A 16,305-nucleotide genomic window follows, 5' to 3' on the forward strand; every position below is an offset into this window, starting at 1 on the left:
TTTTGGTAGTAATCCAAAATTCTCTGGTTCTGTTCATTTTTTTCAGTTTTCTTTCTCTGTTGTTGAATTTGATAATTTTGTTGGTATGTCTTCGAGTTAGCTGACTCATTCCTCTTTTATCTTTGTTGTGTTTTTGAACCTGTCAACTAAAAATACAATTCAAAACCCTGCAACCAACTGAATGGACTCCCCCTCTCAGCCAAAGGCATTCCAAAAAATCCTGAAAATGTAGTTCAGGCCATGATGTGAAGGGGGGGTAGGGCGGAGGGGGGAACATGCCTCATTATACTCTCCTCCCTTTGAAGTTTCAGCATTAACAATAAAATAGAGCTTTTTTTTTTTTTTTGAGATGGAGTTTCACACTTGTTGCCCAGGCTCGAGTGCAATGGCGCAACCTCAGCTCACTGCAACCTCCACCTCCTCACCTCCTGGGTTCAAGTGATACTCCTGCCTCAGCCTCCCAAGTAACTGGAATTACAGGCGCCTGCCACCACAGTGGGCTAATTTTTGCATTTTTAGTAGAGATGGGGTTTTTCCATGTTGACCAGGCTGGTCTTAAACTCCTGACCTCAGGTGATCTGTCTCTGTCTGCCTCTCAAAGTGCTGGGATTACAGGCATGAGCCACGATGCCAAGCCAAAACAGAGACCTTAAGAATAACAAAATAGGCTCTTTGTACCAGTAAGATACCAAATTCCACATCACATGACATAGCAGGCTATGAAACAAATCAAAATACATTTTACTCCAAAAATCGAAATATATTTCTTCAATATATTTTGAAGTGGCCCTGTAAACTGTCACTTGCAAAGACAAGAAACAGCTTTATGAGGCCATTTCATTCCTTTACTTTCTGTACCAAGTCCCCTTCCCTTTCCAGTCTTTTTTTGATCCAGAGAGATTTAACTAAGAGCCTGACAATTTTTAAAGTCTGATGATCTGTTGTCTCTGAAGCCTGCTATCTGGAGGCTTCATCTACATAACAAGAATCTTGGCTTCCACAACCCACCCTACCTTAAAATCAAACATTTATTTCTGCTGACTTCAACTCTTTAGGCTCTTTCAACCAATTGCCAATCAGGAAATCTTTGAATCTACCTATGACCTGGAAGCCTCCCACCCCACTTTGAGATGTCCCACCTTTCTGGGCTGAACCAATAGAAACCTTATGTGTATTGAGTTATGTCTTTACCTGTAATTTCTGTCTCCCTAAAATGTACCAAATCAAGCTGTAACCCAACCACCTTGGGCACATGTTCTCAGGATCTCCTGAGGCTGTGTCATGGGCCATGGTCCCTCACATTTGGCACAGAATAAACCTAATATTTTACAGAGTTTGGGTCTTTTTGTTGACAAACCCATCCAGTGAGAATCTGTTCCATTCATTGAAGCTTTAGCTCCAATTTCCACTTAGTTTTCTTGATGTCTTCTCTCTTTGCTGAGAATGTCCTGGCACACATTTAGCCTGATATTTTATGATTCTTAGAAAATGGAAAACGTATGTTAATTGAGGTGTAAGTTAAAATCTCAATGATGAAGCACACTAGAACCTTCTTACACAGGTAAAAACCCAATCATCTAATCAGCTTTTCTGAGGAGGAGAATCTGCTCCACACAGTAATTCAGCACCCAGGCTCTTCCCCACTCCTGGTTCCCCCATTCTGTTTGAACTAAGGGTAACCCAAAGGTCACAAACAAGGTAACAGCTGGGAAATAGCAGCCTTGGGAGGTTTTATGCAGGGCTTTCCCTTCTCTCCTATGGCAACAGCTGAGGTATGAAACAATAACTGATATTTAGGATGATGACCCTGAATTAATAAAAGGTCTTAAGTCATTAAAAAGTTAAATCATTAAAGATTATCAAGTGTACTAATGAATGTACTTGCATTTTAACTATGTATTCCATATTAAAGTTTCCAAATCTTTCATTTAAGAAGAAAATTCAATTAATGAGAGCACCTGTCTCTCAGTCATCTCATTAACCAGAGTTTTACTTTATCCAAGTATGAGTGAGCACTGACAGACAAGCACATCCACAGTGTGGTTGCTGTTACATAATAGTACACACTCTCAGTGCACGCATTAGCTCTGAAACCACAGAAGTCAAACCACAGTGGAAAATGCAGCTACCCTGGAGAGAAATGGCAAGATAATCTTCTGCAAGGCTTCCTATTCGAGTGTGCACTCTATGGTGGCCTATATTTCTACTACTTTTTCAAGCCCACACAATTAAGGAAAAGTTATTATTTATGCAAATATATATATGTGTGTGTGTGTGTGTGTGTTCTCATATGCTGATGAGAACATATGGTGTATTAAATAGTGTCTGCAATACTATGCTTTGTAGAAAACAATTAGGAATCCCGGCAGTTAGAGCTTGAGAATATACAGCTTGGCTCTATATTCCATCTCACAGGAAGGTTTAAGTATTATTGAGATAATTTAAATATTTCATATAACTTAAGGTTTTGCGGCCGGCTGCAGTGGCTCATGCCTGTAATCCCAGCACTTTGGGAGGCCGAGCGGCCACATCACTTGAGGTCAGGAGTTCGAGACTAGCCTGGCCAACATCGTGAAACCCCGTCTCTACCAAAAATACAAAAATTAGCTGGGCGTGGTGGCACACTCCTGTAGTCCCAGCTACTCAGGAGGCTGAGGCAGGAGAATCGCTTGAACCCAGGAGGCAGAGGTTGCAGTTAGCTGAGATCACGCCACTGCACTCCAGCCTGGGCGACAGAGTGAGATTCTGTCTCAAAAAAAAAAAAAAAAAAAAAAAAGATTTTGTTCCTTTTCAATACACAAATAAATCTCTGAGAATTCTGAAAATCTTCAACTAATTTTTAGAAAATTACTTAGGTTGGGAAGTAAACATCACTTATAAAAATAATCTGTTAAACATTCATTTCTGTATATATTATGCTTTCCACATATTATGCGTATACAGTCACCTGTGTATCCATGGGTTCTGCATCTGTGGATTCAACCAATCATAGACCAAGATATTTTAAAAGAATAAAACAAAGGTGATCAACAATAAAAAAATACAAGTTAAAAAACAATAAACAACTATTTACATAGCATTTACATTGTTTGAGATATCATAATAGAGATTTAAAGTACACAGGAGGATTCGCATAGTTTATATGCAAATATAACGCCATTTCGTAGGAGAGACTTGGTATCCTCAGGCGTCCTGGTACCAAGCCCTATGGGTGCTCAGGAATAACTGGATTCCATATATATTCCAGTATTCGCAGAACTAGGATGTGGAAAGTCTACTGGATTTTATTCAGTCCTGAAGCAAGCACCTCCCAAGAGGAGATTATTTTTTCCACACTACTGCAGTTGAGAATATTTCCTCCCAGGAGGCTTCTGTGACTAACAAATACAGTAAAGTCAATCACTGATAGAAGTGATAAGGATATTGTGTGTGGTGGTGACACATGAATGTCATGGCAGCAATATCGGTTGATAGCCCCTTCTGATAAGAACAGCCAAAAAACCCCAATTATTGTAATAAGCACAAAAACCCACTACTGTTCGCTTTCTTTCCCCTTGGGAACACTGACTCGCAGTGGGTTCACCCCCACCGTGTCCAGCGTGTCCTTTCCTGCCATTCCTCCTCCCCTGTCCCCAGCTCCTCCTCTCCTTGTTGAACTTTCTCCTCCTGGCCCTGGATTCTGTCTCTCACATTCTGTTAGGCTCTGCCACTCTCCCTCTCCATCTTTACTTCACCTCGAGGAATCAACCAAATAGTTGATCTTGTAAAGTTGCTCATTTAAACACTATTTTCCTCTAAAAACCTATATTTTTTTCAAAGTCTTCTGAGCCCTCAATTTATTTCCTCAGTAGAAAAATAAATGTAGGCCAGGTGCAATGGACTCATGCCTGTAATCCCAGGACTTTAGGAGGCCAAGGCGGGCAGATCACCTGAGGTCAGGTGTCCAAGACCAGCCTGGCCAACACGGTGAAACCCTGCCTCTACTAAAAATACAAAAGTAGCTAGACATGATAGCGTGCCTGTAGTCCCAGCTACTCAGGAGGCTGAGGCAGGAGAATCACTTGAACCTGGGAAGTGCAGGCTGCAGTGAAGCGAGATCACGCCACCGCACTCCAGTTTGGGCAACAGAGTGAGACTACGTTTCAAAAAAAAAAAAAGAGAGAGAAAGAAAAATAAATGAAAGGCTTTCCACTGTTTCTTAGGAGATGCATTGCCAAATATTTTTCTAAGCCCATGGCAATATTTTTTCTTTCTCTTTTTCAAAGAGGTGGAAATAGCTGCAGATAAACCACTTCCACAACTCAAGTGGTTTGACTTGAAAATGTGAGCTGGATAAATGACCTATTTTTTCTTGTTGTACTAGTATTTTATGTAGACAATCTTATTTAAATACCTACATATAAGTAAAAAAAGAAAGTAGTTTTAGCATTTTGGGAGAGGAGGTGCTTTTAAGATATTAAGTAATTTTAGTCATTACTTTCACTGACTTTGAACACAGCTTCCCTAGACATGAGCGGGCATGCTTGTCTTCTAACGGAGGCCTGAACAGTCTGCCTTGAGCATCAGGACTTGATGTTGCCTCAGAACGTGTTCAGCTGATAACACAGAGGTCACACTGGCCTTCTCTAGAAAGCTTTGCTTTCCTTCCCAGGTGATTGCACCATCCAGGCAGCTTGCTCACTGCAATCCTGAGGCCAGCCACTCGGTGGAAATGGACAGTTCCCAAAGAGCCAGAAAGTTAGGGCTGGGAGAACTGAGTCTAGTAGCTTTCCCTAAACCAGTTGTTTAAGGAGTATTGCTCTTTGTAAATGTTAGGAAAAAAGTGCTGTTCCTCTCCCTGTCCACAGCCCCCTGGAGCACCCTGAGAGCCCTGGAGCTCCAACAGCCCAGAGTGGAAACACTGAGAAACAGTTCCGCTCCCGCTGGTGAAAGGTGAAGCCCAGGGAAGCCAGCCAGGCTGCCAGGGAGTGGCATGGCAGGATCCAGAACCCTAGGATTCCGACCATGGCCCACAGTACTTCCCTTTAGACAAGGCCACCTTTAATTTCCCTTGAGCACTCATTTGTTCATGTACTGCATTTATTTTGCTATTGCACCTAAAACATAGATGTGTACAAATTGACAAACTGTTTTTCCAAAGGCTCATTTTAACACCTATTCTGACTTAGCACTTAAAACTCAGAATGTTCCCATTTCTAGGGAATGTCTAGACTTTAAGAAATCATCATTTGATTTTAAGGCAATGTATGGGTCAATGAAGCCCAGCAGACATTCATTATAGACATTATAGACATTCATTATATCTATTATAGAACATATGCCTCCTCCACTGATATAGAGTACAACAAAACAAAGTTACTCAAGCTTCAATTTTTGAAAGGTTACATTTCAAAAGTTCCCTAGTATGTCAGTGGGTTATGTACATCTCTCTGTAGGAATATGTGTACTAAAATGTAGAAAACAGGGTCCAGGCCGGGCGTGGTGGTTCATGCCTAAAATCCCAGTGCTTCGGAAGGTCGAGGTAGGTGGATCACCTGAGGTCAAGATCAGCCTGGCCAACATGGCAAAAGCCCATCTCTACCAAAAATACAAAAATTAGCCAGGTGTGGTGGCGGGCACCCATAATCCCAGCTATTTGGGAAGCTGAGGCATGAGAATTGCTTGAACCTGGAAAGCGGGGTTGGAGTAAGCTGCGATTGCACTACTGCACTCCACCCTGAGGGACAGGGCAACACTCTGTCACAAAAAAAAAGAAAAAGAAAGAAAGAAGGAAAGAAAGAAAGAAAAAGAGAAAGAAAGAAAGAAAGAAAGAAAGAAAGAAAGAAAGAAAGAAAGAAAGAAAGAAAGAAAGAAAGAAAGAAAGAAAGAAAGAAAGAAAGAAAGAACAAAAAAAGAAAATGGGGTCTAAGCTCCAAAAGCATATTCATCTTCTAATGCACAAGTGTACTTCTACTTCCTGCTCTGAGGCTTTGCAGAACATACATCCTTAGAACTCATCATCCTGGACATGTTCACATTTTTTAAAAGATCACAGACAGCCATGAAAGGTTTGTGCATAAAATTTATTTAATTTCAACTGAACAAAACCCAGATAGTAGGAAACTGCAGTAAGTGGAACAGTGTTTGACTATCGCAATGAAGTCTGTGAAGAAAACTAGAAGTATGCGGAACCATTTTGAAATCTGCACAATCAGAAGTTCTGCCTCTGGGATAGGGTCACCTGGTGAAAGGCAAGGGATGTCCTCCAGGATACATTGTTCTAGTAAGATGCAGGAAAGGGGGGGATTTCATCTTCCAAAGAGTTGTCGGTGGGAGTTCACAAAGGCCCCTGGAAATAAGCTCAGGGTATCCACTAAAGGAGGTGCAGCCCCTTTCACATGCTTTTCCTTCCTCTTCCTTCCTTCCTGCATGCCCTGCTTCCCTTACTTCCAGTCTTAGGTTCTTTAAAAAACATAAAAGTATATAAGTAAGTATAACAGTATTCTTGAGTTTGTAACATATACAGAGGTAATACGTATAACAATAATAGCACAAAAACAAGTGAAGAGGACCGAGAGCTATAAAGAAGAAATTTGTTTATATCTCACTGGACGTAAGTTAGTATAAACTTAAGTAGATTCTGATAAACTGAGAAGGAGATTGTGTGCCCTCAAGCATTCACTAAGGAAATAAGTAAAAATAATATAGTTAAAAATAATTTAAGAAATTAAGTTGTTAAACTAGAAAATACTTAATGTGAAAGAAAGCAATGAAGAAGAAGCAACGCCACAAAAAGACATGAGACATACGAAAAACAAAAATTAAAATTGCAGATACAAATCCAGCCATATCAATAGTAACACTAAAAATGAATGAATTAAACAATCCAATCAAAAGAAACTAAAAATTATCCAACTATATGCTATCTACAGGAGACAAACTTTAGATTCAAACATATAAATACACTAAAAGAAAAAGGTATCATACAATTAGCCACAGTAAGAGCAAGAATAGTTATGTTAATATCAAACAAAATAGACTTTAAATCAAACAGACAAAAAGTACTAAAGATAAAAAGCAATATTTTACAATGATAATAGTGGTTTTTTTGTTTTTTTTTTGTTTTGTTTTTGTTTTTTTTTGAGACGAAGTCTCGCTCTGTCGCCCGGGCTGGAGTGCAGTGGCCGGATCTCAGCTCACTGCAAGCTCCGCCTCCCGGGTTTACGCCATTCTCCTGCCTCAGCCTCCCGAGTAGCTGGGACTACAGGCACCCACCACCTCGCCCGGCTAGTTTTTTTTTTTTTTTTTTTTTGTATTTTTTAGTAGAGACGGGGTTTCACCGTGTTAGCCAGGATGGTCTCGATCTCCTGACCTCGTGATCCGCCCGTCTCGGCCTCCCAAAGTGCTGGGATTACAGGCTTGAGCCACCGCGCCCGGCCGATAATAGTGTATTTTACAGTGATTACAATACCAATCCATCAGGAAGATATAACAATTACAAATATGTATGCACCTAACAACAGAGTTCCAAAATACAAGAAGCAAAAAATGACAGAACTAAAGGAATAAATAATTTAACAATAAAAGTTTCAGATTTTGAAACTGCCTTTGTAAATTTTAACAGTGAGAAAATTATAACAGTGAAAGAGATCTGATCTAACCAACTCCATCTTGACTTTAATCTCCAAATTGCCCTGGGTCATTCTTGGGCATGGACCATGCTAACTTTGGGAGAAATGATTCTAGTTTATAGTTTAGATGATAATAGCCCTGCCCCCCAAAATTAAACTGCCTTTGTAAAACTAATGAAAGACTACCAGGTTAGGAGAATTTGAGGGGCCTGAATTCTGCTAATACATAGGTGTAAAGATTATCACTTATTTTTTACAGAGGTCACAAGATTTGCAACTTTCCCAATTACTATAAATAACTTGACTATTGTAGACCCTAACATTTGAGATGACTTTCCAGGCTTTTGCATTTCTGACAACCAGATGGCCCTACTTGAACCTGTACCTCTTGAATTCTTGGTTCAACTCGTCCTGTGGCCCCTACCCAGAAGCTGACTTAGTACACAAGGAACATTTAGTTTCTTAGTACACAAACTCCTGCCCACCAAACTATCCTTGAAAAGCCCTAGCCTCCAAATTTTTGTGAGGCTGATTTGAGTAATAATATAACTCCAGTCTCTCGTTTAGCCAGTTCTATGTGTATTAAACTCTTTCTCTACTGCAATTTCCCTGTCCTCATAAATTGGCTCTATCTGGAAAGCAGGCAAAATGAACGTGTCAGAAACTTACAAATCCAATGCCCCGTTTTCTTTCTTCTCTTTTTTTTTTTTTTTTTTTTTTCTTTTTTGAGTCTCACTCTGTCACCCAGACTGGAGTGCAGTGACATGATCTTGGCTCACTGCAAACTCCGCCTCCAGGGTTCAAGCAATTCTCCTGCCTCAGCCTCCCAAGTAGCTGGGATTACAGGCGCATGCTGCCACACCTGGCTAATTTTTGTATTTTTGGTAGAGACAGGATTTCTCCATGTTCGCCAGGCTGGTGTCGAACCCCTGACCTCAAGTGATCTGCTGGTCTCGGCCTCCCAAAGTGCTGGGATTATAGGCGTGAGCCACCACGCCCGGCCAATGCCCCATTTTCAATAATGGATAGAACAACTAAGAGTAAGATCAACAAGGAAATAAAAGACTTGAACGACACTATAATGAGATATAAAAAACACCTGTATTAGTCCATTCTCACACTGCTAAGAAGAAATAGCCGCAGCTGGGTAATTTATAAAGGAAAGAGGTTTAATTGACTCACAGTTCAGCATGGCTGGGGAGGCCTCATGAAACTTACAATCATGGCAGAAGGCAAAGGAGAACCAAGGCACCTTCTTCATAGTGTGGAAGGACAGTGTGAGTGCAAGCAGGGGAAATGCCAGATGATTATGAAACCATCAGACCTCGTGAAACTCACTATCATGAACACAGCGTAGGGAAAATCACCCTCATGATCCAATTACCTCCACCTGGTCCCACCCTTGACACATGGGGATTACAGGGATTACAATTCAAGATGAGATTTTGGGTGGAGACACAGCCAAACCATATCAACATCTCTGGAACAGTTTACCCAACGACAGCAGAATAGATGTTAATATTTTTAAGTGCACATAAGACATGCTCCCAATGCAAATCTAAACCACAAGGAGACACAATGCCACACTTGCCAGAATGTCTATATTTAAAAGGAGAGATCATAAGGAGTATTCGTGATGATATGGAGAAACTGGAAGCTTCATGCATTGCTGGTAGGGATATAAAATGGTGCAGCTGCTTTGGAAAACAATTTAGCAATTCTTCAAAATACTAAACATAGAGTTATTATATTACCCAGAAGCTCCACTTTTATGTACTCAAGAGAAAATAAAGTATATTATACATCTACACAAACATTGCATATGAATGTGCTTAGCAGTGTTATTCACAACAGCAAAAAAAAAGTGGAAACAATCCAAATGTCCATCAACCAATGAGTGGATCAAGTGTGGTCAATCCCTACAATGGATTATTGTTAGGAAACAAAAATAAACGAAGTACTGACAAATGCTACAACACAGATGAATCTTGAAAACGTTATGCTAAGTGAAAGAAGCCAGTCATAAAAGGCCACATAGTGTATCATTCCGTTTATATGTAATGTCCAGAAGAGGCAACTCTAAAAAGACAGGAAGTGGTTGCCAGACAGGGAGCTGAGAGGAAGGCGGAGCACAGGGAGTTACTGCCAATGGGTACAAGGTTTCTTTTTGGGGGGAATTTTTCAAAATGTACTGTGGTAATTGTTTTATAGCACTTGAAGTTCATAAAATTTAGAGTTGCCTTCTTTTCAAAAGTGAATACAAAAGTATATAAAATTACCTGTGAATGAGGAACAAATCCCAACAAATCACAAATTTTAAAAATCTGACAAATACTACATCACAAAATCCAAAAAACTAAGATATCCGTAACTGCCTGGCATGCCTTTTTGATACATGTGTGCTACATTAAACAGCAAACGTTCTCATATCACCTTTCCATAGGACAATGCTTTTAAAAGTATCTTTCAACAGAGATAAAAAATCAGTTTACTCTGTTGATCAAAAGTGATTTTTAATTATTGAGAGGTTTTAAGGGTTTCATCAATCTTTACAATCCCTTTTTTAAAATGTCATGGAAGTGTTAGAATTGTCACATTTCTGGAAATCTTCAAGTTCTTTTTTCACATATGAGTTTAGAGGATATTTCACACTTTCAGTGACTAAGAACATTTAGTGATATACATGTTCTTTCAATGACATTCATTATCCAATTTCTCATTAATGTCATCATAATGGCATATTACAGTTTTATGTTATTTACTTCGATATTTTGTGTCCAATCAGTAATAATTTGAATATTTTTACCATGTATTTGCATGGTGTTTTCCCTTCAGTAACTGCATTGTCAAATCATGGAAGAGCTCCTCACCATCTCTGGACAACATGGAATTTACGAACTACTGTTTTGATATAATTTGAAAGATAGTTTGTCACAATTAGTTTTTTTTTGAGATAGGGTCTTACTCTGTCACCCAGGCTGGAGTGCAGTGGTGCAATCTCAGTTCACTGCAGCCTCGACCTCCCTGGCTCAAGCAATCCTCCTGCCTCAGTCTCCTGAGTAGCTGGGACCACAGGCATGTGCTACCACGCCCAGCTAATCTTTGCTTTTTCTTTGTAGAGACAGGGTTTCACCATATTGCCCAGAATGGTCTCAAACTCCTGAGCTCAAATGATCCTCCTGCATCAGTCTCCTCAATAGCTAGGACTACAGGCACAAGCCAAGATGACTAGCTAATTTTTATACTTTTTGTAGAGACAGGACCTTAGCATGTTGCCCAGGCTGGTCTCAAACTCCTGAGTTCAAGCGATCTGCCCACATTGGCCTCCCTAAGTGCTGGGATTACAGGTGTGAGCCACCACACCTGCCTACAATTCAGTTTTAATGTCCAGATGATTTCTAATGTTGGATCACTCATTTTATCATGCAGATATCTAAAAGCAGAGCTAAATAAAGATGCTCATCATGTGAGTTAAAGCTTGTGTGTTATTCCTGGGCAGCACAGTCTGTGGTATACTAAGAATTGTTGTTTATCTAATCTCATAATTCTCTTGTGAACGAAATGAAAATGCAGGTTTTCGTGAAAATCCTTTTCAATGTAAACTCTTACGGCTTCCACCGTGAGGCTCCTCTGAGTGGTAGTAGAGTCAAGACCAGAAATCCACGGTTTCTGATTCTGTGTCTCATGTTCTTACCACAATACCACTAATAGGGATATGAGAAAAAAGCTACCAGGTCATAAAAATACATCACAGTAGCTTAGGGGGTGAGAACTTTGAGGAAGAAGTGACATCTGAATTAGGTTTTGAAAGGGGAACAGATATTCATCAGAAACTGAACAATCATCCGAGAAATATTCTCTCTTCTCCTCACTCTCAACATTTAGTTAAGACACTAAGTGCTGTGAATCTTAACTTCTTAATAAAAATAGTATTTACTGAGTAGTGGTGACTTGCCAGGAACAATACTAAGCTCTCTGCAGGCATTATTTAATTTAAGACCAGGGCAGCCCTGTAAGGGAAGGAAGCATTTAATCCCCTTTGCAGATGAGAAAACTGAGAATATTGATATTAAATAACTTGCCCAACATCACTCAGCCAAGTTGCCCATCCAGGCTTCTAACCACTGTAGTGGAGTTGCATGATTTATATTCAATTACTCTGCTTTTCCACTTTCCTGAATGCACCTGTTGCCCCCACAGCACCTCCCTGCTGGTAGGGGACCCCTCCCCTGTCTAGGGTGGCCTGTGCTCATCCCTCGTGATTCTGCAAGGGCCGCCAATCACGGGCAGACCCCATCAGCCCATCAGTTTTTCAGGTCCCAATGTTCAAATATCGCACTGAACATCCCCTCCCTGAAGGTTGGCTCACACCTTTGCATCCCCATGCGGAGCACACAGGCATTCTCCCAGCCAGGTTTGCACGTGGACACTGCAGGCAGCACCCCCTATTTAGCACATGCTGGAGAGCCAAGTGCTTCCATGGTCCCCACGCCTAGGGGTCACAGATTGGGCTCCCCAGGAAATGGACTCTGACCCCCACAGATTGAGCTTCCTGCCAGGAGTTTATCAAAAGTGCCCCAGAAATCAATGTCTGCTGGAAGCTAGAATAGCAAGAGGAACTTGCCAGGCAAGCTCTCAGGGAGCTTTGGAGCCAGAATGGACTCAGGCTGAGAGGGCCGGGCCTCTTACCCTGAGGCAGAACGGTTGTTGGATGGAGCCCCATGGGAGGGCCTGGTCTTGGTGGCATAGGTCTCTACAGCGGAGGCCATCCCTGGAGAGGCCATGAGAATGCCCACAGCAGCCAACAAAGCCCTTCGCTGAAAGGGATGTGGTGGCACATCACAGGATGGGGCCACCTCTGCATCTGTGGGCAGCGAGGACAGAAGAAATCAGCCAACTGCTTGTTGAAATGTACGGAGTGTTAATTTGCATAAGCAGTTCTAATTTAGAAATTAGGCTAAGAAATTCTGTTTCCAAGCCTGCAGTTTAACTCCAGGAACACACTTTCTGCCAGAACTTACTATGAAGAGGTTTAGGTTTGTAGGAACAAATGGCTTTCTTCTTTCTTTCCCTTCCTTCGTCCTTCCATTCTTCCCTTCCTCCATTCCTTTTCCCTTCCCTTTCTTCCCTCCTCCTTCCCTCCCTCCCTCCCTTCCTTCCTTCCTCTCTCTTTCTAGTGTGATAGATATTTTCTTGGAAATGTATGTTAAATAAGTTGGGGTAGATCAAATAAATGAGCCCCGCAACAAATCATGACAAATAAAAATAGTGGAGAATGTCTTCCATATATACCTAACCTCTATAAGTGTAATTAATATATAATTAATATATTTACACATAATAGTGTATGTTAAAATGTAGAGAGAAAACTAGAGGGAAACGTGAAGTTCCACCACTTACCTGCAGGGGGAGCACCGCCCCTTGGTGGAGCAATGCCTGCAGCAGAGATGAACCCAGGGGAGCTGCTAGAAAAGGCATGGCGCTGGGGCAGTAGGGGTGCTGGGGCAGGAGAGGCGCATGGGCAGGAGGGGCGCTGGAACAGGAGGGGCGGGGAGTAAAAGCGAGGGAAGGACCGCAAAGGCAAATGCAAAGTAAAAGAAGCAGGAACGGGGTCGAGGCATCTGAGACGAATGCCCAGCGCATCAGAAATGTGGAGGAGACTCCCCAGCACAGCTGGAAGTGTGGCTTTCAGGAGCTGCTGTGATACTTTTGCTATGGGGAAAAAGAGTGTTAAATGTTTAGTGCAACTGCTTCCTCTTCTATCAGAAGAGCAAATCCAGAGAGAAGCTCTGTACCTTAAGGCCGTATTCCAAATCTGTAACTGCCTGCAAGAACGGCCAGACATGATGCAAAAAGCTAACCATTTCTGCAAACCTCGAATTCTTGGAGCTTTCAGGGGCAGTTCCTTCACCTCTTACCCTGTTCCACTTTGGCCACTTTGCACTACAAGACAACGGAGAGGACGATGCACTGCTTGTACCTTTATCTAGAGAAGAGTGAATGAACTCTATTACATGCCTGAAAAAAATATTTTCCCAAATCGGATGCTAAGAAATCTGTTGTGAACAGTGCTGACAGTAAGGAGATCAGCACGCCTCGTCCTGCACGTCCGCACCTGATGCAGCACCTTCCGTGAATCACCCTGGGCTTTTTTTGAAATATTGGTAACATTTCTCCCATGACAGGAATGTGCAGGGAGAAAATGAAACAGGTGATGATGACCTGGCATACCCTGGGAACGGAGACAAGTGGCTTTCTCTAACCTGGGCCTTGAGACAGGGGAAAAAGATGAGGAGTTTCCCAGGTTGGGTTAGCTGGGGACGATGGATGGAAGGGCAAAGCGGATAGAGGAAGGTGGGGCACCCCAGGCCCCAGCGACGTGTGCAAGGACCTGTCGCAGCACAGGGCGTCTTCAGGACCCCAAGGTGCAATTCGGTGTGGCTGGAGAATATTGTTCTATCAAAATTTAAAACTTAAGTCAGATAAAAAGGATCAAAAGACACATACCACGTGGACTGAGAAGGATGGGGGAACAATGTTCAGTGTTTTAAGTGAAAAGGGAACTTATTCATTAAAAATCTTCCTTTCAGAAAGCTACTAGTGCTTTATAAAGCACAAAGGATTTCAAACAAAGTATGATTAAGATACATATCCAATAGTCTTGGATATGTAAGATACATATCCAATGAAACATGCCAAAACTGGTTTTTAAAGAAAATACAGGGCTGGGTGCGGTGGCTCATGCATGCCTGTAATCCCAGCACTTTGGGAGGCTGGGGGTGGGGGGGTGGCGGATCACCTTAGGTCAGGAGTTGAAGACCAGCCTGTCCAACATGGTGAAATCCCGTGTCTACTAAAAATACAAAAAATTAACTGGTCTTGGTGAAACACACCTGTGATCCCAGCTACTTGGGAGGCTGAGGCAGGAGAATCGCTTGAACCCAAGAGGCAGTTGCAGTGAGCTGAGATGGTACCACTGCACTCCAGCCTGAGCAACAGAGTGACTCAGTCTCAAAAAGAAAGAAAAAAATGCAAGTGTCTGAAAATTAAACATTTATGGAAAAAAGTTTCATCATCAAATCTGATGATTCTATAAACTACCAAAAGCAAACCTCCAGCGAAAACTGCAGAATGACTGGCCTCTGCATGCCACCGTCCATGCTCCTCCACGCTCCTGCCTCGACCCGGCCCACTAAGCTCAGGCCCTCTCCTGTTCCCCGGTTCTTGGGAAGCAGGTGTGGTGTGCAGAGGGCAAACCTTGCCCGATGCAGCTGTTACACTAGCAGGCAGAGACATGGCCAAGCACAGCGTGTGCTACAAGCAGGGTAGGAGTTAGGAACTCGCCCCTCGTCCCTGGTCTGTAGCAGAGCACACGTTGCCACAGGCAGGGCCACAACACAAAGTCCAATGACACATGCGGGGGGCAGCTCGATCTTACCTTGTTTGGGGGTTCATTTTCTAAGGGCAGCAAGATTCATTTTTGAAAACATGTATCAGGGCATACATTTCACATTCAAAAACACTGTCCCTCCTACCTCAGAGGCCTTGCTGTTTCCTTCTGTCTGCCACTCTTATTTACCCAGTGCACACCCAGGTTTCCTTGAACCTGAGGACACTTTTCCGATCTGACTTCCTCGGGGAAACTTTGTCAGCCTGGAGGTCCTCTGGACAAGTCTCTTGGCTGATCTTGTCATCTTGGTCTTCTTGCTAAACATAGAGATTTCTTTTGAAATTGCCTTTGAGGTTACTGATTTTGAATCATCCCATTATTTAGCCCTGCTACTGAATTATCTTAGGCCAACAATTTTTAAGTCAAAGATCGTTTTAATTATAACCTCTTTCATACAGCCTCTTTTAGGTTCAAATGTTACCTCAAATCTCGGAGTGGCATAATCAGGTTTGTCTGAATCCATTCAGGTTCTTAAAGTACCTTGGACTGGATAATTTATAAAGAATGGAAGTGTAGTACTCACAGCTCAGATAGCTGGAAGTCCAAGGTCAAGGCACCAGCGGGTTCAGCATCTAGGAGGGCCTGTTTCCTCATCAGCAACACCTCCTCACTGTGCCCTCACATGCTGGAAGGGGCAAAGCAGCTCTCCAGGGCCTCCTATAAGGGCACTAGTGACCTCATCAACTTCCAGAGGCCCCACCTGATTCCATCCTATGTGGGATTAGGTTTCGACATACACATTTGGGGGACACATTCAGTGCTTCACAGGTTTTTGTTCTTGAATTACCGTGTTCCCTAATTACATTTTCTTCAAGATCAGTTATGTGTTCATCTGTCTTTCGTGACATGCTATTCACTTTCCTTAAATGTCCGATATCCTTGTTGAACGTGTGCAACTCTGAATGCAGCATTAGGACAACTCACAAAGGTAGCTGCCCTTCCTAGAGCAGGGCGACTAGGCTGGGCGCCGTGGCTCACACCTGTATTCCCAGCACTTTGGGAGGCTGAGGCGGGTGGATCACCTGAGGTCAGGAGTTTGAGACCAGCCTGGCCAACAAGGCGAAATCCTGTCTCTACAAAAAAAATAAAAAATTTAGCTGGGCATGGTGGCAGGCACCTGTAATCCCAGCTATTCAGGAGGCTGAGGCAGAAGAATCAGTTGAACCCAGGAGACGGAGGTTGCAGTGAGCCGAGATCATGCCATGGCACTCCAGCCTGGGCAACAAGAACGAAACTCCACCTCAA

The sequence above is a fragment of the Rhinopithecus roxellana genome, chromosome 4, assembly GCF_007565055.1.
Source record: "Rhinopithecus roxellana isolate Shanxi Qingling chromosome 4, ASM756505v1, whole genome shotgun sequence".
NCBI lineage: Eukaryota > Metazoa > Chordata > Mammalia > Primates > Cercopithecidae > Rhinopithecus > Rhinopithecus roxellana.